The sequence below is a fragment of the Mustela erminea genome, chromosome 1 (genome assembly GCF_009829155.1).
Source record: "Mustela erminea isolate mMusErm1 chromosome 1, mMusErm1.Pri, whole genome shotgun sequence".
Taxonomy (NCBI): domain Eukaryota; kingdom Metazoa; phylum Chordata; class Mammalia; order Carnivora; family Mustelidae; genus Mustela; species Mustela erminea.
The window spans coordinates 60102552-60126785 of record NC_045614.1 but is presented as its reverse complement, the minus strand read 5'-3'; the positions used below and the strand labels follow the sequence as shown (position 1 = coordinate 60126785).

General features: G+C 41.9%; 1 long non-coding RNA gene across 1 annotated transcript in view; it reads right to left on the bottom strand.

Annotated features, from left to right (window-relative positions):
* The window catches only part of LOC116590568, a 221664-nt gene that overhangs the window by 160015 nt on the left and 37415 nt on the right, over nucleotides 1-24234 (bottom strand). The window contains exon 2 of the long non-coding RNA XR_004285656.1: nucleotides 23286-23293. This is a non-coding gene — a long non-coding RNA (uncharacterized LOC116590568). The remainder of the gene's footprint in view (nucleotides 1-23285; nucleotides 23294-24234) is intronic.

Below are 24234 nucleotides of genomic sequence, written 5' to 3'. Positions count from 1 at the left end.
GGTGCTCTACCAAAAGTTCCATGGGATCAAGGAACCAGAAGCCAGTTCTGCAGGGCGGGCTCTGCTGCCTTCTCTCCTTCCTGTCACCTCTTCACCTCTCAGTCACACTCTGGCACCACATTCCCACTTCAAGGACTCATGCATGACCCTGTGTCCAGGATGCAGTAACAACCCACTTGCTTTGGCTGCCCAGCCAACCTTAATTTATGTTCCTCTAAGTCCCTTGAGTGTGACTCACAAACTGCGAGTGTGCTCTCCCAGCACTCGCCCACTTTTTCTGTTAAACTCTTCCTCATCCTTCAGGTAAGTGACCCTCTTCAACCTCTCCCTCTCAGAGCACCATGTCCCCTCCCTTTGCGGTGCTGGTCTCAGTGCACCCAATTCCCACTCAGCAGCTGTTTGCCACCACCGTCTGCTCTGGGCAGAGTAACACTTCAGGTTGGTCCAGCACAGCCTCACCTTATTCAGGTGTTGAGGACTCCCTACCACTCTCACATACACCTTCATGCACAGAGTCTTGGGAGGCTAAAAAGAACTGGCCAATTGTGTGCAGTCAGGTAGGGATCATGATCCCACCCAAAGAAACTACTTGGTGGGCACCTGGGTGGCTCAGTCTGTTAAGCATCTACCTTCAGCTCAGGTCATGATCCCAGGGTCCTGGGATTGAGTCCCGTGTCAGGCTCCCTGCTCAGCAAGAAATCTGCTTCTCCTTCTGCCCCTAACTCCTGCTCATGCTCTCTCTCTCTCTCTCAAAAAAAAAAAAATCTTTTAAAAAAACTTATAAAAAGAATTTACTTGGCTAGAAGATCTGTGGACAGCATGCTAGCCATGCCAGTAGATGGCCCCTGGACAGTTCAGAGGCTAACAGCAGTCTCTCTGCTTGGGCTCTTCCTCGGGGGCACCATGGGGCTAGTGACTCGGGTGCTATTTGGGGGCAACCCATTGTCACCTTTGAGAACTTCTGTGGTCGGTGTAATTCTACCCCTCTTCCTCATTCACCCCTATGCTGTGGAATATTTATTTTGTAGGAGGAGGTCGTGGCTGAGATATGTGCTATTCCCCAAATATCCATGAGCCTCCCCACATCCCCATCTGTAATTCCCACCTCCCCTTGTATGCCTCACTCTTCTGGCCAATGGCTGTGAACAGAAGTATCACTTGAAGACTGGAGAATTTAAGAGCATATACACAAGTGTCCAGCTCTCTGTTCCCCAGGAGAAGGATGATGGAGTCACAGGACATAGCAGGAGGTTCCCTGAACCATTGCTTATAAGAGAGCTATCCTGAGAACCATGGGCCATGGCACACTTAGAATAAGCAGGAAATAAAACTTCTGCTGCAATAAGACACTGAGACTTGAGGGTTAATATGTTAGCGCAGCATAATGTAGCTCTTCTCAGTTGACAAAACTTGGAATAAGGGTTTTGAATTAAAAAACCAAGAAACCAACAGCTTTGCTGAGTTCTACTCTTCCTTGGGGTCAATGGAGGACCAGGGAGATCAGAAGGAACGAGAGGAGAGATGTAGGCTATAGCAGGTGTCCACTTGCTCATAACATGCACTTGCAGGTAGATTGGTTAATGAGTCTCCCTCCCCACTTCAAGGTCTAGAAATGGATGTCTACTGGTTCACTGTTGGATCTCCAGCATCCAACACAATGCCTGCAGTAGGAAGTACTCAAGTAAATTATAGAACAAGCTAATTAATAGACCCTTGGATATCCCTCTGAGACCCTAGGGGTGCAGGATTCTGTGCCCCCAGAACTTATACCCTGAGTGGTTTGGCTGCAGCCCCCACCTGCACCTAGGCTTAACCAACCCTGCCAGGCCCTGAAGGCAGCCAGGCACACCAGAAGATTAATAGGGTATTTGTAGACCACAGAAGGCCCAAGTAGGACCAGGACAGAAACCCCTGGCAAGCCTTGCTAACTCAGGAAAGAGGGATATGGGCTCTGAAGGGGATGGAAGAAGATACAGGGATTGCAGGCTCTGGTTTTAGTTCCAGGTGGGGGACCCAATGACATTTTTGGAGTAATTACTCTTGTACATACAAAGCCCCACTGCAAATAGGCACATAGACACCATGTTCCTGGTCTCCCAAGTTCTTCAGCAAGCTTCCTTGTCTGGTTAAGCTCACAGACAGTCATTCCTGTATTTCTAGTGTTAAAGCATGTGGTTCCTTGTTGCTGGGAGTTTGGGCAAGGAAAGGCAGTTCCTAATTTCCTGTATTTTTAGGTTCCCCATGGTAATGACACTGTGTGCTTGTGAAATTTCCTCGTTGATCAGACTAAGCCCCAGTGAGGTCACCTTCCAATGAAATGCTTACTCCTGGGGTATGAGGCTTCAAAATCAGTGCAAGGAGCTTTCCTATAAGGATTTTTCTGAAGCTTCATGAAATTTTTGGTGTCTCCACATTGCAGCAGATGGGCCACTGACTTCAAACGTCATTTAAACAAGTGCCCACTGTGTATTGGTCCTGATAAAAAAAAGTTACTTCCCTTCACTCCTGAAGTTCAAAGTCAGGGAAGGGACATGGTTGTGTCAAAATCCATTCTTTCTCTTGATAAATATGTGCTGAGTTCCTGCTATGTGCCAGACAATCAGACTGGGGACACAGCAAAGAACAGTTCTTAAAAATACTCCACAATGGAGAAAGGGGAACCATCTTACAGTGTTGGGGGGCCACTTTGGAAAACAGTGTGAAGATTCCTTAAGAAATTAAAAATAGAGCTTCCTTATGACCCTGCAATTGCACTACTGGGTATTTACCCCCAAAATACAGATGTAGTCGAAAGAAGCGCCACATGTACCCCAATGTTCATAGCAGCAATGGCCATGGTCGCCAAACTGTGGAAAGAACCAAGATGCCCTTCAACGGACGAATGGATAAGGAAAATGTGGTCCATATATACTATGGAGTATTATGCCTCCATCAGAAATGATGAATACCCAACTTTTGTATCAGCATGACGGGACTGGAAGAGATTATGCTGAGTGAAATAAGTAAAGCAGAGAGACTCAATTATCACATGGTTTCGCTTATTTATGGAGCATAACAAATAGCATGGGGGACATAGGGAGATGGAGAGTAGAAGGGAGTCGAGGGAAACTGGAGGGGGAGATGAACCATGAGAGACTGTGGACTCTGAGAAACAATCAGGTTTTGGAGGGGAGGGGAATGGGGAGTTGGTGAGCCTGGTGGTGGGTATTATGGAGGGCACATATTGCATGGAGCATTGGGTGTGGTGCATAAACAATGAATTCTGGAACACCGTAAATAAATAAATAAATAGATAAATAAATAAATAAATACAATAGTCCTCAATATTATAGCACTTATATTTGATGGTTGGGAATGGACAATAAACAAAATAAACCTGGAATTATAGGGTATGTGAGCTGGAGAAAATTAAGTGGAGGCAGAGGAGAGTTGGGGAGTTTGTCTTTTAAGCAGGGCCAGGGTGGAGGGAAGTTCCATGGTAGAGTGATGGCTTTGCAGAGGCTTAAAGCCTGTGAGGGAGCCATGTGCCTCTGAGAAAGGGAAGCACCCCTTCGCCCCTGGGGGCGGTGCAGAAAGATAAACCTGGAGGAAGGGCTTATTTATGGGAAGGGCACACTGAACATAGATTCTGGGGAAGAAGTGTGTCTAACTAGCTTCTGAGTGAGCAGTGGGGTAAATGAGAATCACGGTGCCTCCAGGGCCCAGATGGTGGAGAGCCACAGAGCACACATCATCTTTTTCCATTCATTTATTCACTAATGGCCCCAGATAGTCATGGAGGAGTTACCCAGCAAGAATGAAGACCTAAAGCCCAACCCCTCACTGGGCCTTTGTACTCACTGTCTCCCCCATGTGGTGCTCTTATCCTCCATAAGCTTCTTCATCCAAGTAATGAAAGAACTGGCTTTCCTTAGTCTTTCTGACTCCCAGAACAGTTCCTTTCAGCCCTGAACAGCGCCTAAAATTGTCCTATTTATTAATGTAATTTAACTCATTTGCTTGTCCCATTCAAACTCCTTGAGAGCAGGGACCATGTCCTTGAATAGTACTTGGCACACAGTAAATGTTCAGTAAATGCTTGTGGAAGGAATAATGTCTTACACTCTGACATCATTCCTAAGAACCTATGTCTCTGAGAGTCAGTGTATGCACAAGATTGATTGTGGCTAGACCGAGGAACCCCCACTGCTCCCTCCCCCTCTCCTTCCCTTTTGTTTTGGAAAAGAGGTGTCCTGAGAACCTCTCAGGGGTTCCCCAGCTTCCAGGGCTCTGGGTCCCATCCTCTTAGAAGCCTCAGGGGCCTCCTTCCTTCATTGTTTACTCTTTTTCCACCTCACCACCCTCCATTGATTATTGTCCAACACTATGAAGGCATGCTTTGTTTTCCTCCATGCCAAAAATTCCTCCTTCAACTTTGTCTCACTACCTATCACTTCCTTCCCCTTGTCATACAAATCACTAGAATACAGGTCCTTCTCACCTTGGGCTGTGGAACAAGATTCATAGAGTCAGCAACCATTAGAGTACGATGCAGGACTTTATGTGTGCTGTGCACAGTGGTACTTTCTTCTAGAGAGAGGATTCACAGTTTTAGTTATAGTCTCACCCCCCAAGATTAAGAATCTTGGGGCTGTTTGCTCCATGTTACCTATGAATGCAATGGTTTATTAAAGAATATAAGTTTCTAGAGGAAGGGATGATCAGAGGCACTTGCCAGGCCTAATGTCAGGAACTCTGCCCTGAGGGCTGCCTATCTCTTCCTAGTGGGTCATCCACCTAGATCTAGGCTGGGCACCCAGAGAGGGAGAGGGCTCAACAGGGTCAGCTGTGCTCATGGGAGTTGACATGCAGGCTTAATGAGTCCCACATATGCAGCTGACATCATAGATTTCTATGCTGGCATCTCCAGTGGCTTGGGCTTCTCACAGAATGACAGTTCCATAAGGGAGTATTCCAAGAGTGAGTGCATTAAGAGATCCAGGTGGAAGCTGTTAGGCTAATGGTAGGCCTAACAAATTTTCAGAGAATTTGCAAATAGGCAAATAGCCTCAGAAGTGCCAGAAGGTTACTTCTACCACAATCTATTGGTCAAGCCAGTCACTAAGGCCAGTCTGGATTCCAGGAATAAGGTAATAGTCCACTCACCTTGGGGGTAAGGAATTGATGGTGGCCATCTTTACCTCAGACTTTAAAGACCATCGTGTAGTTCCACCATCTTTTCTCCTTTCTATTATAAGGCCAGCATGTCCCAGATAAAAGTTACTAGAATTCCTGCAACTGATTCAGGAGGCATACATTTTAAGCCAATAAATATTCATTGAGCCCACACTATGTGTGTGAGCATCTGGCCTCACAACCCAAGGCACTCTTCAGCTACACCCAAATCTAAGGCACGATGGGGTCAGGGGGATATCGCCTACACATATGAGGCCGATGGGCAGAATTTGTAGTGATCATATTAAAGAGTGATTATAATTACTCTATAACACTTATGTAGCACTTACTATATGCCAAACACTATTTTAAGCACTTTACATGTCAACCAATGTCATGCTTAATGGACATAAGCAGCATGTTCATTAAGTTTAGGAAATAAACAGGAGTATCAGTTGTCATTTTTATTGTAAAATTTTGGCATAGTGTAAAGAAATCAAAAACAAAATAGATTACATATTTATAAGAAGACTTAAACTATTAGTATTTTCAGATACAGTGATTTTGATCCACAGAACACCCAAGAGAGTGAACAGAAAAACTATCATTATTAAGATATAAACTTTATGACCTGTTTCAGCCACTCCCTCTCACTTCTCCATTCTGAATTTCTGCAGAGCCTTCTGAAAATGGGGGTTCCCCTGCCTTGTCAGCTCAAAGATGCGGTGTGAACAGCCAGGGAGAGAGTGGATAGGGAGTGAAGATAGGGAAGTGAATGTGCCTTTGACACTGTGAACACCATCAAGTAGGTGCATTCTCCTTAACAGTCCTTGAAGAATGCTTGGGATTGGAAGACACAGGACGGAGGGAGTGGCTCAGTCAGAAGAGAAGATGGGGCTGAGAGGTATGACATTGAGTGCAAGGAACTTATGGTTGTGCCCCCTCCCCACCACACCCCTCTTCTTCTGCATTCCCTATACCCAGTTCCACTTCTGATAGCACTTATTGATTTTGTTCTGGGAAAACACAGGTCCATATTGCATGCCATTGTGGTGAGAAATCAGTCAAGACGTTTGCAGGCTAAGAGCCTATGACATGAGCCAAAGAGACTCTGCGTCACCCGGGAATCTGAATCCTGAGCAGAGTAATGCAAAGATGGAAAATAGCTGACCCACAGTATCACTGTTGCCATTCTCCAAGAAAAGTATTCTCAAGTTCTTCTATCAGAACTGCCCTCTGGTCCGGAAGAATTGATTTTTCACTTTTTCTTTGATTCTGTGAGCTACCCTTATCCCTATATGATGCTTGTTCCAGTTAACCAAACACTGTTTTGGTTGCTTGCAAAAAACTGTCAATGGCAGCAGAGAGGTAAGACTCCTCAAAAGATGGGGCATGACACATGCCAGGCCCTGGGGCCCACAGAAAATAGATATCTCACTGTCTTTACACAACAACCCTATGAAGCAGGGATTGTTGCCCCCATTTTGCAGATGAGAAAACTGAGTCTCAGAGAAGAAAGTGATGAATCAATTTCGCAGCAAGTGAATGACAGAAAGTTGTAATCTAGGTCTGAATCAGGGTTCCCTAGATCCTGCCTCATGTGCTCATGAGATACCAGATCACTAGGTCTCTAGGCCACCAGGAAAAGACAGGTGTTTGTTCATTAACTGGATTTTCTCTGCCCACCCCCTGTCAAACTCTACCCTACCCCACACTGGTACAAGGTCTGAGTTGTAGAAAGACCTTGGAAGGCCCTTGGGCATCTGGTCTTCATAAAATGTTGGCCAGGTCTTATTCTTGAAATAATTTTATCATTCGGCATTTTCACAAAAAAACAATTTGGCCATGGTTTCGTTTTCATACATCTCTCCATTCTGATTATGATCTTTCCTAAACAGATTCCTCTGGCATGATTTCCTACTTGGAAGTCTGATTTTTAAGCCACCTTCTCCCCCCTTATCCCAACTAGAGGACTCAAGCACACAGTTTGACTCTTTGCTAATAATTAAAGTTAGGCCAGAGACATTTCCAGGAGAGGCCAAAGTGCTTGTTAGCCACATTGGAAAATGAGCTGCTAGAGAAGAACTCTAAGGGCCATCCTGCCCAGGGGGAGAGCACAGGCCAGGAGAACGTCCAGGTCAGTGATGTGGGGCCAACAGAGACCAGAGGGCTGAGTAGTGCTAGCCACTGTGGGGATCCCTGGGATCAGGACCCAGTCCCTCTCCTCCTGGCCTGAGAGGTGTGGCCTATCATGCCAGACTGGGGCCTGAGCCCCTGCTGCACCACTGCCCAGCTGGGAGGTATGCTGGTTACTGCATTTTGCTGAGCTCCCGTTTTCATCTGTCATGTGATTTACCTTTAAGGCAGTGTTCCTCGAACCCAGACTTACTTGGTTTCTGTGGCATATTTGTATACTATATGTATGATGATTAAAATTTCTTTAAATGAAATTATATCTTTGTTTAAATATGTTTTCAAAAAATATGTGTATGTTGTCACTGAAAATGGAAAATCAGTATCAGATATCATAAATAGAGAATACCTGAAAAAAAAAAACCAACTATAAAGTAACAAATATAATACAATATATAATGTAATCTCCCCTAACACCAGCTTGTGTAGCACCAGTGATATATAGGCCTGGTTTTGGAATCACTGCTCTAAAGTATGTGAGATATGACCTTAAATGCCTCTAGGCTAGACATGCCCAAGTCTTCTATTTATCAAGGATCTCTCACTAATTAAAAAAAAAAAAAAAAAAAGCAACCTGAACCCGCATTCCATGCATTAAGGCAAGACTCCTCCTGCACTCTCCCCCTAACCTCTACCAATACTTTTGCTCTCCAAAATGCTTTTGTTTTTCCCAGACTGTGTGAGCTACCTGCTTTCTTGACAGTGCCTGGCTCCTAACTGGCAATCTAGGTTCCAGTGAGACCCAAATTTACATCTAGGCTTCTCTGATGTTCTGCCTTGAGCTGTGGACCTTCCAGAAGCCACTAGGAAAGGCCAAGTGCCCATCCTAACTGCCCTTGGGAGACTACTCTTAGGTCAACACAGAAAGCCCACTTCCATTCTCAGATCTAGCCTGGCAGCCAAAAGTCACTTTGCTTCCCCTCCATGTCCTTGGCCAGGCTCACTAGTGCACTGCCTCACTCCTCCTCTGTGTTCAAAAAGGCTGTGGGCTTGTGGTGTTGTGGTTAGGTACACCCATTGAGCCCCCTTAGGTCATTTCTCTCCACCCTGGCCTGGATGTCTGTATCAGAACTAAGCTCCCACATCAGACCTCAGTCTGTGGGGTCTCAGGGACAGTGCACCTGGCCAAGGGCTTATTACATCCTCGGGCTCACTGGCCAAGACTTTCAGAAAACTCTCACAGCCTCTGGGGGTTAATAGGACTGAAGGAGACACTCTGAGCCTCCTATAGCTTGATCCTTGGGAACCAGGTACTCACACTGGGTCCCATAAAAGGGAATGTCCATGGAGGTGGATCAAGACATGTCGAATCTTCCCTAAACTGGAGTCTTATGCAGGTAGAGGCAGAGACAGTAGGGACACTTAGAAATCAGGATCACATGACTCAGTCCTGGCAACTTTCCAGGTAGCTGGGACTGCTACACAGCCACATGGGCCTCGGGGGTCAGTAGGGGCTTAGGTCTGAATTACAGAAACCAGCAAGATTCCTATAGACATGCCTGCATGGGTGAAAATGGCACACATTTGCATGTCAAGTTCCTATCAACTGGGTTCTGGCTAGGATGCTAGAGCACAGCACCACTCTCAAAAATAAAAAAGAAGCTCTCTGTGCATTCATAGGGAGAGATCTCTAGAGCATGCTATTACATTTTTTTTAAGTGAGATAAAGAACAATGAGAAAGGTATGGAAAGACTATATATTCTATTTGCTTGCACTACACATAGGCATGATTTTGTCCTAAATGCACTGAACTCAACAAGTGCCCACAGGGAGCACAGAAGAGCAGGGTAGAATGGGATATAAGTAAGTTCTTAGAAGTAAACATTTTTGCCATTTTGATTTTTGAACCATGTAAACATATTACCTGATCCAAAAATGAATTAACTACAAAAAACGTGGGTGCACGGAACCGTGCCCCAGCAAGGACGGGGAATCTTAGATGCCATGGGCACCTACCATCACCTGGACCCCAGTTTTCCTCCCACACCTTTGGGGCCTCAGAGAGCACTTTGGTTTTCCTGGCTGGAATCACACTTGGGGCTGAGGTTATAAAGACTTAGAGTAGGGCTTGGCTGTGCTGCCCCATCTCATTTGTATGGTAAGAACATACTGCTGTCCTGGCAAAAATCCTGGCCATGGCCACCCTCCCAGAGAAGGAGAGGACAGCAAGCTTTGTCCTGCTGCAAATGGGACAATCCCGGAAACGTGGGGCTGGCTCCCAGGAGGGGCTCAGCCAGTGCTCCCAGCTGCTACCCTGGCCTGCCAGCCAGAGCCCAGATTGTTATGGAGGGCCAGGATAGGCCCCCACTCTCCTGCCAGTCAAGGGTGGCCTGAGGGACCAGAGTGCCTCCCCCTCCTTCCCTGTTCCCCTCACAGCCTTGTCTTCTTCGTCCCAGCTCTACTTCTGGGCCCACATCATCCTCACTTTGAGCTTTGCTTTCTCCTTTCTCTCCTGTCGGCCTGCACACAATGCAGTCTGTGGTTTCAGAGAGGTTTCCAAAACTACAGCCAAAAGCATTTTGTCCAGAACTCATAAGAGCTGTCTCCCAGGATGTGGTCCTTCCTGCCCGGGAGCCCCAGAGTCTGAAGACAACAGTGGGGGAGAAATGTCTTTGTGGTTCTTGGAAAGATTCCACCCACTTTGGACCCCCCACCAGTACTTGCATAATTAGAGGGCAGGAAGGAAGCCAGGAGGCTTTATCTTTGTGAGGTATCATCTCCCACCCTGATGGCCTCCCCAGGCCCAGACCTTTTTCTTTTTTTTTTTTTTTTCACTTTTTGGTATGCAATGTGCGTACAGAAAATGAACATCTCTTAGGTGTATGGCTGGATGGTTCTTACATGAACATTCCCAAGTAACTAGATCAACAGATCAAACATTATGAGCCCCCAGAGACCTCTTTGTCCCCACCCCCCCCACCAAGGGAAAATCTTGTCCTGATTTCTCCCATCACAGGTTCGTTTTGCCTGCTTTGGGGCTTTATGGGCATGGAATCACCTGGTAGATACTTCTGTATGTCTGCCTTCTCATGTGCAACATCAGGTGAGACATGCATGCATCTCACCACAGTACAGTATCTGTTGGCATGAATAAACCAGTTTATTTACCCGTTATACCACCCAGGGGCATCTGTCTGGGGCCAATTAGGGAAAACACTGCTGTAAATATTCCAGTGCCTGCTTTTCAGTGAGCATACTTCCATAATATTGCCTAAAAAGAAAAAGAAAAAAGAAAAAACCTGGTTCTGGCCATAGCTGTTCTTGCCCCCTTTGTTGTAGGCTGAAGCCATATGAGCAGTTGAGTAGTTCTGATCCATGGGTTGTGAGAGGAAATGATGAGTATCAGTCCTAGGCTGAAAGTTTTCATTGCCAGTGTTGAATCCTCCAGCCCTTCCCCCCTGCAGCATCAATCCCAATGAAATTCCATGATCAAAGTGCCAAGGCAGCCAATCCTTGTGTGGAGAGCTTCCTGCACCTGCAGTGTATTCTGGATGGGGAAGAACACCGCTTTATTGTGTTAAGCCAATGCTGTTTCAGAGTTGTTTATTACCACAGCATAACCCAGCCTATTCTAACTAATATAAGGATGTCTAGGAGCTTGATGGAAGAAAAATAGTTTTTTTCAGGTTTCCTGAGTTTGTTCTTTGTCTTGGTCGGATAATACAGCCAACACCAGATCACCAAGAGCCCTATGTCTAGTTTTGACAGGACACATTGTGGTGGTCCCTGAAGTGGTGTTACAGATAATTTCTCCAGGTAATTCCAACCCCTTCAGCTTGCCTCTGGCTTTTGGAGCTATTTCTGTATTGTATTTGTCGTTACCTTACCGTTGTTGCCTTTGATTTCTTGTTATGGAAGCATGCTTACATCACTGACTCACATCGCAAGATTCTATTTCAGATTCTTCTGTGATCAATCAGCTAAAAGGAGGGGGGTTTTTCTCAGCTTGCTGAATCCAAGCCTTGCTCATCCCCAACTACCTGTTGATCACTTCTGCCTACCATGTCTCACACTTGAAATGGACAGAGTGTGGTTGGTGAGATGGACATGTCTTACCTCACAAGGATGCAGTTGCTGAGGATGTGCCACCAAGCTTACTTTTCTCCAAAGGCAGGATGCAAGCCCTGGAGATTGGGATTATCTGAAGAAGGACTGAAGGTCAGTTAATAGAATCAGAGCGTGGTAACAAGCTTTATCACAAAATGTACCCCAATTTTTACCACTTATCAATGAGATCTCTTCTTGGCTCCTGTTCTTGAATGCCTATTCTCCTAAACTCCCTCCTTCAGGCCAGTTGCCTCCCTTGCTCATTGGACATCAAAAAACTTCCTAGAGGTTCTGGTATATAAAGGTGAGCTTCCTTTCATAGGACCATTGAGGCTTTATCCTTATCAAAGGGGACATACCTTACATAGTTATTTTTTCTAACCCAAAAGCTAGATAGATAAAGACAGACCTTGCTCAACAGACTCCCCATCTCACATTTAACAAGAAAGTGAAAAAACTTGATGCAATCACAAAGTGTTAATTTTCCTTTCCTGGTTTCACAGATCTATTAAATAGTTTATTTGGGAATGTAATTTTGTATCAACAAACATAAATCACAGGTAAAGAGATTAAGTCAGCAACCAAAAACCTCACAACAAAGAAAAATCCTGGACTAAATGCTTTCACTAGTGAATTCTATCAATATTTAAATCTTTCTTAAGCTTTTCCAAAATACTGAACAGGAAGGGTTATCTCTAAGCTCATTCTATGTTGCCAACATTCCTCCGACATCAAAAGTGCACAAAGACATTGCAAGAAAAGAAAATTACAGAACAATGTCCTTTCTGAATATAAATGCAAAATATGTTTGCAAAATACTAGCAAACCAAATCCAACAACATAATAAAAGGATTATACATCATAGCCAAGTGGGATGGATTTATGTTGAACTGGCGCAACATAAGAAAATCAATCAGTGTAATTCACTACATTAATAGAAAGAATAAAGGATAAAAATCCCATATGAACATCTCAATTGGTGCAGAAAATGCATTTGACAAAATCTGATAACCTTTCATGATAAAAATAGTAAAAGAACTAGAAACAGAAGGGAACTTCCTCAGCATAATAAAGAAAATTTATGAAAAAACAAAGCTAGCTCATACTCAAAGTGAGAGACCACTAGCTTCCTCCCTAAAATCAGGAACAAGACAACTGTTGTGACCGTTAATTATTTCTGTCAATTTGACTAGGCCACAGGGTGCTCAGATTAAACATCACTTCTGGGTGTTTTAGAAAAAATTAGCATTTGAATCAGTAAGCTTAGTAAAGTAGATTGCCCTCCCCAATGTTGGTGGACATCATCCAAACCACAGAGGGGCTAAATAGAACAAAAAGTAGAGAACAGAGGGATTAATTTCCTCCCACCTGCGTGGGGAGCTAGAACACAGGTGTCCTCCTTCTCTTGGACTGGGATTTACACCATCAGGTTCTCAGACCTTTGGGCTAAGACTGGAATTACACCACTAGCATTCTTAGGTCTCCAATTTACAGACAGCGTATTGCCAATTCCATATATATATGGAAGGGTCTATTTCTCCAGATAAACCTGACTTACACACCTGCTTTCAAAACTGCTATTCAACATTGTACTGGACATTCTAGCCAGAGCAATATTCAAGAAAAAAAAAAAGCTATCCATATTGAAAAAGAAGAAGTTTCTTTTTACAGATGCCATGATCTTACATATAGAAAATTCCAAAGAATCCACAAAAGAACCTGCTAAAACAATAAACAAATTTAGCAAAGATGTAGGGTATACAAGATCACCACACAAAATTCAGTTGTGTTTCAATAGACTAGCAATGAACAATCTAAAAGGAAATTAAGAGTATAATCTAATTTACCAGAATATCCAAAAGAATAAATTTAACAAGGAGATGAAAGAATTGTACATTAAAAGCTACAAGACATTGCTGAAAGAAAATAAATAAGACCTAAGTAAGAGGGAAAATATCATGGATAAAAGACTTGCTATTGTTACAATGTTGATACTACCCAAAACTGCATGCAGATTCAATGCAATCCCTATCAAAATTGCAAAGATATTTTTTGGAAAAATGGAAAAAAAGATCTTCAAGTTCATATGGAATTGCAAAAAGATTGGACAGCCAAAATAATCTTTTAAAAGAAGAACAAAGTTGGACAACTTGCACTGTCTGATTTCAAAAATCTCTACAAAGCAACAGTAATCAGAACAGTGGGGTACAAATACAAGGCTAAAAATATAAACAAATGCAATGGAATTGAGAATTCAAAAATAATTTCATATATCTATGGCCAATTGATTTTCAACAAGGGTGCCAGCATAATTCAATGGGCGACTACAGTCTTTTATTTTATTTGTTTTGTCGGTGTTCCAAGATTCATTATTTATGCACCACACCCAGTGCTCCATGCAATGGGTCACCTCCTTAATACCCACCACCAGACTCACATATTCCCGCAGCATCCTCCCCTCCAAAACCTTCAGTTTGTTTCCCGGAGTCCACAGCCTGTCATAGTTTATCTTCCACTCCGATTTCCCCCAATTCACTTTCCCTTTCCTTCTCCTAATGTCCTTATGTTATTCCTTATGCTCCACAAGTAAGTGAAACCATATGATAATTGACTTTCTCTGCTTGACTTATTTCACTCCACATATTCTCCTCCAGTCCCGTCCATATTGATATAAAAGTTGGGTATATCCTTTCTGATAGAGGTGTAATGTTTCATTGTATAAATGGGCCGTATCTTCTTTATCCATTCGTCTGTTGAAGGGCATCTTGGCTCTTTCCACAGTTTGGCAAATGTGGCCATTGCTGCTATGAACATTGGGGTACAGATGGCCCTTCTTTTCACTACATCTGTATCTTTGGGGCAAATGCCCAGTAGTGCAATTTCAGGGTCATAGGAAAGCTCTATTTTTAATTTCTTAAGGAATCCCCACACTGTTTTCAAAGTGGCTGCACCAACTTGCATTCCCACCAACAGTGTAAGAGGGTTCCCCTTTCTCCACATCCTCTCCAACACTTGTTGTTTCCTATCTTGTTAATTTTGGCCAGTCTGACTGGTGTAAGGTGGTATCTCAATGTGTTTTGATTTGAATTTCCCTGATGGCTAATGATGATGAACATATTTTCATGTGTCTGTTAGCCATTTGTATGTATTCTTTGGAGAGGTGTCTGTTGATGTCTTCTGCCCATTTTTTTGACATGATTATCTGTTTTTTTGAGTGTCAAGTTTGAGGAGTCCTTTACAGATCTTGGATACCAGCCCTTTGTCTGTACTGTCATTTGTGAATATCTTCTCCCATTCTGTGGGTTGCCTCTTTGTTGACTTGTTTCGTTTGCTGTGCAGAAGCTTTTGATCTTGATGAAGCCCCAAAAGTTCATTTTCACTTTTGTTTCCTTTGCTTTTGAAGACATGTCTTGAAAGAAGTTGCTGTGGCCAATGTTGAAGAGGTTACTGCCTCTAAGATTTTGATAGATTCCTGCCTCATGTTGAGGTCTTTTATCCATTTCAAGTTTATTTTTGTGTATGGTGTAAGAGAATGGTCAAGGTTCATTCTTCTATACATGCTGTCCAGTTGTCCCAGTACTATTTATTGAAGAGACTGTCTTTTCCACTGGATATTTTTTTCCTGCTTTGTTGAAGATTAGTTGACCATAGAGTTGTGGATCCATATCTGGGCTCTCTACTCTGTTCCACTGGTCTATGTGTCTGTTTTTGTGCCAGTACCATGCTATCTTTGTGATCACAGCTTTGCCGTAAAGCTTGAAATCAGGCAACATGATGTCCCCAGTTTTGTTTTTCTTTTTCAACATTTCCTTAGAAATTCAGGGTCTTTTCTGGTTCCATACAAATTTTAGGATTGTTTGTTCTAGCACTTTGAAAAATGCCTGTGGAATATTGATTAGGATGGCATTGAAAGTATAGATTGCTCTGGGCAGTATAGACATTTTAACAATGTGTATTCTTCTGATCTGTGAGCATGGAATGCTTTTCTGTCTTTTTGTGTCTTCTTCAATTTCTTTCACAAGTATTCTGTAGTTTCTTGAGTATAGATCTTTTACCTCTTTGGTTAGGTTTATTCTTAGTGCTATAGTTCTTGGTGCTATAGTAAATGGAATTGATTCTCTTATTTCCCTTTCTGTATTTTCATTGTTAGTTTATAAGAAAGCGACTGATTTCTGTGCATTGATTTTGTATCCTGCCACATTCCTGAATTGCTGTATGAGTACTAGTAGTTTGGGGGTGAAGTCTTTTGGGTTTTCCACATAAAGTACCATGTCATCTGCGAAGAGAGAGAGTTTGCCTTGTTCTTTGCCAGTCTGAAAAGCCTTTATTTCATTTTGTTTTCTGACAAAATGTTTCTAAGGCATCTAGTACTATGTTGAACAACAGTGGCAAGTATGAGCATCCCTGTAATGTTCCTGATCTCAAAGGGAAGGCTGTCAGCTTTTCCCCCATGGAGAATGATATTCACTGTGAGCTTTTCATCGATAGATTTTATGAAGTTGAGGAATGTTCCCTCTATCCCTATACTTTGAAGCGTTTTAATCAGGAACAGATGCTGGATTTTGTCAAATACTTTTTATGCATCACTTGAGAGGGCCGTGTGGTTCTCTCTTCTCTTATTGATTTGTTCTATCACATTGATTGATTTGGGAATGTTGAACCACCCTTGTTTCCCAGGGATAAATTCCACCTGGTCATGGTAGATAATCTTTTTAATGTGCTGTTGGATCCTATTTGCTAGGATCTTGTTGAGAATCTTAGCATCCAAATTCATCAGGGATATTGGTCTGAAATTCTCCTTTTTGATGGGGTCTTTGCCTGGTTTGGGGATCAGGGTAATGCTGGCTTCATAGAAAGAGTCTGGAAGTTTTTCTTCTGTTTCTTTTATTTGGAACAGCTTCAGAAGAATAAGTATTATTTCTTCTTTAATTGTTTGGTAGAATTCCCCAGGGAATCCTTCAGGTCCTGGGCTCTTGTTTTTTGGGAGGTTTTGGATCACTGCTTCAATCTCATTACTAAGTGTTGGCCTCTTCAGATTGTCAGTGTCTTCCTGTTTCAGTCTTGGAAGTTTATAGTTCTCCAGGAATGCATCCATTTTTTCTACGTGGCCTAACTTATTGGCATATAACTGTTCATAATAATTTCTGATGATTGCTTCTATTTCCTTGGTGTTAGTCATGATCTCTCACTTTTCATTCAAAATTTTATTAATTTGGGTCCTCTATCTTTTCCTTTAGATTAGTTTGGACAGTGGTTTATCAATCTTATTCTTTCAAAGAAACAACTCCTAGTTTCATTGATGTATTCTACTGTACTTCTAGTTTCTAACTTATTGATCTCTGTTCTAATCTTCATTATTTTCCTTCTTGTGCATGGGGTTGGCTTAAGTTGTTGTTGATTTTCCAGTTCTTAAAGGTGTAAAGAGAGCTGGTGTATTCTGGATTTTTCTTTTTTTCTTTTTTCTTTCTTTTTTTTTTTTTTTTTTTAGGGAGGCTTGGATGGTTATGTATTTCCCCCTTAGGACCAGATTTGTCATATCCCATAGGTTTTGGACCCTTGTGTCTTCATTCTCATTGGTTTCCATGAATTCTTTAAGTTCTTCTTTGATTTCTGGTTGATCTAGACATTGTTGAGCAGGTTGGTCATTAGCTTCCAGGTGTTTGAATTCCTTTCAAACTTTTTCTTGTGGTTGAGTTCCAGTTTCAAAGCATTGTGGTCTGGGACTATACAAGGAATAATATCAATCTTTTGGTATCAATTGAGCCCAATTTGTGACCCAGTATATGGTCTACTCTGGAGAAAGTTCCATGTGCACTGGAGAAGAATGAGTATTCTGTTCTTTTAAGGTACAATGTTCTGTATATATCTATGAGGTCCATCTGGTCCAAAGGGTCATTCAAAGTTCTTCTTTCTTTATTGATTTTCTTCTTGGATGATCTGTCTGTTACTGAGAGTGGTGTGTTAAGATTCCCTACTATTAATGTATTTATATCAATATGACTCTTTATTTTGGTTAACATTTGGCTTATGTAGTTGGCTGCTCCCATATTGGGGGCATAAATATTTACCACTGTTAGATCTTTTTGGTAGATAGACCCTTTAAGAATGCTGTAGTGTCCTTTTTCTCTGGCTACAGTCTTTAGCTTAAAATCTAATTTATCTGATATAAGAATTGCAACCCCAGCTTTCTTTTGAGGCCCATTGGCATGAAAGATGGTTCTCCATCCCTTCACTTTCAGTCTGGATGTAACTTTGGGTTCCGAATGAGTCTCTTGTAGACAGCATATGGATGGAATCTGTCATTTTATCCAGTCTGCAACCCTGTTTTATTTTATGGAAGCATTTAGACCGTTCACATTGAGAGTGATAATTGAAAGATAAGCTTTTATTGTCATCATGTTGCCTATGAAGTCCTTGTTTCTATAGATTGTCTCTGTAAACTTCTGTTCTATGTCACTCTTGGGTTCTTTCTTCTTTCATAGAATGCCCCTTAATATTTCTTGTAGTGCTGGCTTGGTGGTCATATACTCTTTTAAACCTTGTTGGTCTTGGAAGCTCCTTATCTCTCCATCTATTTTCAATGTCAGTCTTGCAGAATAAAGTATTCTTGGCTGCATGTCCTTCTCACTTAGTGCCCTGAAAGTGTCTTGCCAGCACTTTCTGGCTTGCCAGGTTTCTGTGAACAGGTCTGACATTCTTCTGATGGACCTTCCTCTGTAAGAAAGGAATCTCTTCCCCATAGCTGCCCAAAGGACCTCTTGTCCTAAATTATGATTTTTGAATTTCACAATTAAGTTCCTGGCGGTCTTTCTATATTCATTGATCCAGGTAATTGTCCTTTCTGTCTCTAGGACAGGAACAGTTGTTACATTCCCCCAGACTGGGGAAATTTTCATCCAGAATTCATTCTACTATATCTTTTAGTCTTCTTTCTTTCTCCATTCCCTCAGGGATCCCAATAATTCTGACACTGGAACGTTTCATGGCATCATTTATTTCCCTAATTCTGTGTTCATGGCTTCTAAGCTGTTTGTTCCAGGCGTCCTCCTGATCTTTCTTCTCTATAATTTTGTCCTCTAGATCACTAATTCTATCTTCTACTTTGGCTACCCTAGCTATTAGAGAATTTAGATAAGAATGGATCTCATTGATAGCATTTTTAACTTCTACCAGGTGGCAGAAGTTACTTCTTACTTCCACCCTTAGAGAGTCCATGTTGTCACTAATGGTTTTCTCCAACCTAGCATTGCCCGAATAATTGTTATTCTGAAATCCCTTTCCAATATACGTTCATGTCCATATCCAATAGTTCTGTGGCAGAGGACACAGTCTCTGAAATTTTCCTCTATTGGGTGTTCCTTCTCCTAGTCATTTTGGTGAGAGGTGGTTGAGAGGATGTATAGCTGAATATATCAACCATGATCCAGGCAAGGTGCAGCCTGGAATGTTTTGGAGTGATCAGAAGTCACCACCAAAAAGAAAGAAAAAGAAAAAAAGAGAAAAAGAGGGGGAAGAAAGAAAACCTAGCCAAAATAAGCCTCAAAAATAAGATTTATAATGCATATAAACAAAAACAAACTAACAAAAAGACTGACAAAGTAAATGAGAAGAAAAAAAAAAAAACCCGGCCAAAATAACCCCAAGAATAAGATTTATCTAATACCAGAGCAAAAACAAATACACAGAAACATTGACAGAATAATAAGATGGGAGGATGGTTATAAATCCTCGAAGTGGGTGAGGAAGGTTATTTTGGTTCTTCCTGGGTGTATCTTGATATCTTTATTAAAGGACTCAACTTTCCAGAGATACAGTGAAATTAAAACTGGTTTATATATAAGGGTAGGATTGTATAGGGAAAAAAGATTACCTTGAAGCTTATATCTATATGTATACTTAAAAAAGAAAAAGAAAAAGAAACAGGTATATGTATGAAAAAAATTCAAGATGAAATATTATGGAATATGTTGTATTAAATCTCTAGTTGTAATGATAAGTAGGCTAAACATTTAAAAGAAATTTCTTAAAAAAGTTGTATCTATGAAATATACAGGTTTTAGGGCAATACCAGGAGCTTAATAGATTGTTTTCCCCTGATGTTGGGGTTTTACAGTTTTATGGGGACCCTGTGGTGGTTGTCCTCTCATTTTTTTGGCTTGCCTTCTGGGGGCTGGGCCAGCTGCATTGTTCTCCCATCAGTCTTGCTTGGGTTGAGTAGCCCTCTGTGTTATCAAGGGGCTGGACTCTGTGGAAACAGCTTTTTCACGCTTTTGTTCTCTGGAAGTTTTTATTCTTTGGCAGCTTTTTGCAGCTTTTCAGAGGGTCAGAGCAAACAAAGAATTCATCTGTATCCAGACCTCCATCTCAGAGAGAAGCCACAGACTGCCCCTGTGGTCTGGAAAATACAGACTCCCCCTCTGCAAACTCCGCTGAACAGCACAATCACCCACAGGTGGTGTGCACGCCCAGCCACCATCCCAGTGGTCACCCAAGGCCCCCACTTGTCTCTGCACCATCCCCATGCCACTAAAACCACAAGCAATATGGTCCAGGGAGCCCGCTTCTGGTGGCTGCCTTTGCCAGGACTGCTGTGGAGTTTCCAGGCCCAAGGCCAAGTACACTCAGACCCAGTGGTCATGTAGGTCATGGAAGATTGCTGGTCAAGTTATCCTGACCAGAACCATGCTTGGTTCTCTCAGGCATGGGCTGGGAACATTCAGACCCCACATCCAGTCACAAAAGGCTGCAGTCCTAGAGACCACTGGCTGGCACCCACACCAGGCTTTCTCATATGTGGGCAGGAGTGCACCCAGTCAAGTGGTGGTGCAAGCAACAGAAAGCCATGGTGCAGGGACCATGGTCTGGAGGCCCCACCAGACTCTATGGCAAAGGTGGTCACACAGTGTGATAGTGCTGGAAACGTGGGCTTAGGCCCCTGCCTGTGACCACCTGATTCCACCAGTTGCCCCTTAAGATCTTTTGCTCTTTTTGAGTGCTTTTAACCAGACTCCAAGTTAATGCTGGTCCCCAACCACAGGGCACTTTCATATTGGGGTATGACTTTCCAGTGGGTCACTTATTGTGGCTCCCTCTCCCTTCTATTTATCTTCTGATATCAGTTCATACATTTCCACTCCACTTTACCTCTCCACTGGTGTCTTCTGCCCCTGTAGAGATCCAGAAGTGTATAATCCTACATCTCAAGCTGATTTCATGGGTGTTCAGAGTGTTCTGGTAGATATTTAGCTCACTTTAGGGGATTGGCTGGAACAGCATCTCCTACTTCTCTGCCATATTGCCACTCCTCAGGAATATAGTCATTTTGATAAATAATGGTGGAACAACTGAATTTTGCCCTGTGAAAGAATGAAGTTGGACATCTATCTTACATCATATTCAAAAATTAACATAAGATTAATGGTCAAAATGTAAGACCTAAAGTCATCAAAGTCTTGGAGAAAAACACAAGGTGAATTTCCAGAACTTGGATTAACAATAGATTCTTAGATATGACCAAAAAAAAAAAAAAGCCCCACGACAGTGCGAGCGGAGCGCTGAGGGTTGCTGGGGGGAGGGGGTTTGGGAGAAGGGGGTGGGATTATGGACATTGGGGAGGGTATGTGCTTTGGTGAGTGCTGTGAAGTGTGTAAACCTGGTGATTCACAGACCTGTACCCCTGGGGATAAAAATATATGTTTATAAAAAATAAAAAATTATTTTAAAAAAGCCCCAAAAGAAACAAAAGATAAATTAGACTTCATCAAAATTAAAACTTTTTGTGCACTGAGGGAATAATCAACAAAGTAAGAAAGACAACCTACACAATGGTAGATAATATTTAAAATCAGATATCTAATAAGAGTCTAATATACAAAATAAAGGAACTCCTACAATTCGACAACAAAAGGTCAACCCAACCTAAAAAATTGACAAAATCTTGGACATTCCTCAAAAGAAGGTATACAAATGACAAGCACATGAAAAGATTCTCAACATTATTAATCACTAAGGAAATGAAAATCAAAACCACAATGAGGCACTACTTCACACTCACTAAGATAGTTACTGTCAAAACAATGGAAAATAATAAGTATTGGTGAGAATGTGAAGAAATTAGAACCTTTATACATGGATATTAAGAATACAAAATGGTTCAACTGTTATGCTGAATAGTTTGATAGCTCCTCAAAAAGTTTCACACAGAATTACCTATGACCCTACAATTCTACTTGTTGGCATATAACCAAAAGAATTGGAAACAAGGATTCAAACAAATGTTTACACACAATGTTTATAGCAGCACAATTCACAATAGCCCAAAGGGGAAAGCAATCCAATGTCCATCAGCAGATGAATGGATAAACAAAGTATGATATATATCATACTTTGTGTGTGTGTGTGTGTGTGTGTGTATATATATATATATATATATATCCATTATATATATACACATATATATATCCATTAAAAAGGAGTAAAGTACCAATATATGTTCCAAAAGCATGAATATCAAAAATATGCTAAGTGAAAGAATCCAACACAAAAATTCACATAATATATTCCAATTTTATGAAATATTCAGAATATATAAATTTGTAGAGATAGAATGCAGATTGGTGGTTTCCAGAATTTGAGAAAAAAGAGGTGAGTGGGGACAAACTGATTAATAAGTAAGGGATTTTACTTTGGAGTTGCAGTAATGTTTCACAACTAGATAGATATGGTGGTTGCACGGCATTGTGAATGTACTAAATGCCACTGAAATCACTTTAAAGTGACTAATTTTAAATAAAATGAAAAGAAATAAAAGAACTAATTTAATGGTTGTTTGTGAATTTCACCTCAAATTATCTTAAAATTATTTTAAAATATTCTATAAATATAATAAAAGTGACTTTAGGGTTCTTGTTCGATGGTGAATTAGGAAGATCCTGAACTCATCTTCTTCCACTAATATATCAAATCTACAGCTATATATGGAACAGTTTCCTCAGGGAAAAAAATAAATAAAAGCAGGTGACCTCTTTACATCAGGAAAGCAGGAGGGAAACCACATCAAAGTGAGTAGGGAAAGCTAAGACACAATTTAGCCAAAAATCCCACCCCCAGCATGGTGACCCACAATGATGAAGGAATTTACAACTTGAAGCTTCTCCCTGAGGAGTAAAGATTTGTACTCACATTGGGAAACCAACTTTTAGGACCACCAATTGAAAGCAAAGCCCCCAAAACATCTGGTTTTGAAGACCAATGTGGCTGAAGTCTAGGAATGGCTTTTAAAGTGCTCAGATGCAGACTCACCTACTCCATGGCATAGTGCAGAAGAAGCCCTTTGAAAAGCACACAGAAATTATGTGAAAAGATTCATTTTCTAATTTTAAAGCACTGCTTTGAGTGGAAGGGGACTTCTGGGAAAATCTCTAATAATGGAGGCTGGTAGGAACAGGCTTTCTGCTCTCTTTCTGGCTTGCTAAAGCCAGTGGGCACTATATTCCACCCACTTTCTTTTTTTCTTTGTTTAATTCCATTTTATAATTTTTTTATTTTCTTTTTTTCCCTCCTTTTTTAATGAGTGCCATTTTTGCACTCCCCCTTGTTTTGTTCCAAGCAGTGGGTGCCATCTTTGCCCTATCCCTCTACCATGCTCCAGAGCATCAGTAACTCTCAGAGATGACATTTTTATGCATGTCTGGTGCCCCAGTTTTTGCAGCTGCCACCAGGGATCAGCAGCCACCGCTTGATCACTGTGGTCTAGAGGCCAGAGGAGTTTTCATTCTTGGGTCCCATGAGACTATAAAAATCAGAGATTGATTTCTTGGCAGACTACCACTCCAAGGCACTGAACAGATAGAACTGAAACATCCTCAGCCTTTCTACAAAAGAGGCATACTTGCTAATCTTGGCCTCAGGAGCAGTCTTCAGGTTTGGTGTACATCTAGAAGCTATGGAAGTACTCTCAGGGAACATAAACTTTGAGATGCCATCATTTTACTCTTCAACTACATTGCCTCAACTCACTGGCATCTCCCAGAAAGGAGCTTATACACTGATTTTTATGACTGTTGCCCAATGGACACCTTCAAATCACCCAGCTAGAGAGCCCAGTGGGCTCTTATATACAAGACTGTATATTTGCATTCCTTAAGAGCTGCTGCCTGAGGGTCTAACTTCCAATCAGCCTGAAACTAGGTGCTGAGTGAGATCCTCTTTGGGACACTAAGTGGTCTTAGCAAACCCTCAAATAAAGGGGTCTATTAAAAATAATATAGGCTCTTTAGGGGTAGGAGTTAAGATGGTGGAGAAGTAAGGGGAGATCCGATGGGGAAAAAGTCCGACATTCTACAAATAGAAAAGAAACCACTTTTTGTAAGGTAGGAGGTGCAGAGATGTGAATATGGGGTAATATATTGGAAGATAATCCATGGAAGGGAGGGAGATCTTAAGCGGACTAATGGAAAGTATGAGAAGTACGGTGCAAAATCATAACATTTGGAAGTCTGCTACAGTTGAGGACATCCTTGGCTTAAATGTGTTCTGGTGGCAAAGCAGGGCAGAATCCCAGGTTTCATGGTCTCAAGATCATCAGGATGACAAAAAGAAGTGGGGTGCATGAGTGTGGCAGAGTTCCCAAGTATCAGAGCAAGGAAGTCAGCTGAAAGCAGCCATTCTGGGCCCTGACTTTCTAATCAATGTTTCCATAAGCCACAAACTGCTACATGGTCATGCAACTCTTCTTGGGTGGGGGCCCAGCAAAAGGCAGAAACGAGTTGAGATACTCCTCTCTTCCTTGGGAGCAATAGTGCAATTTTGTGCTACAGGTGTCCATAAAGTTTGGAGAC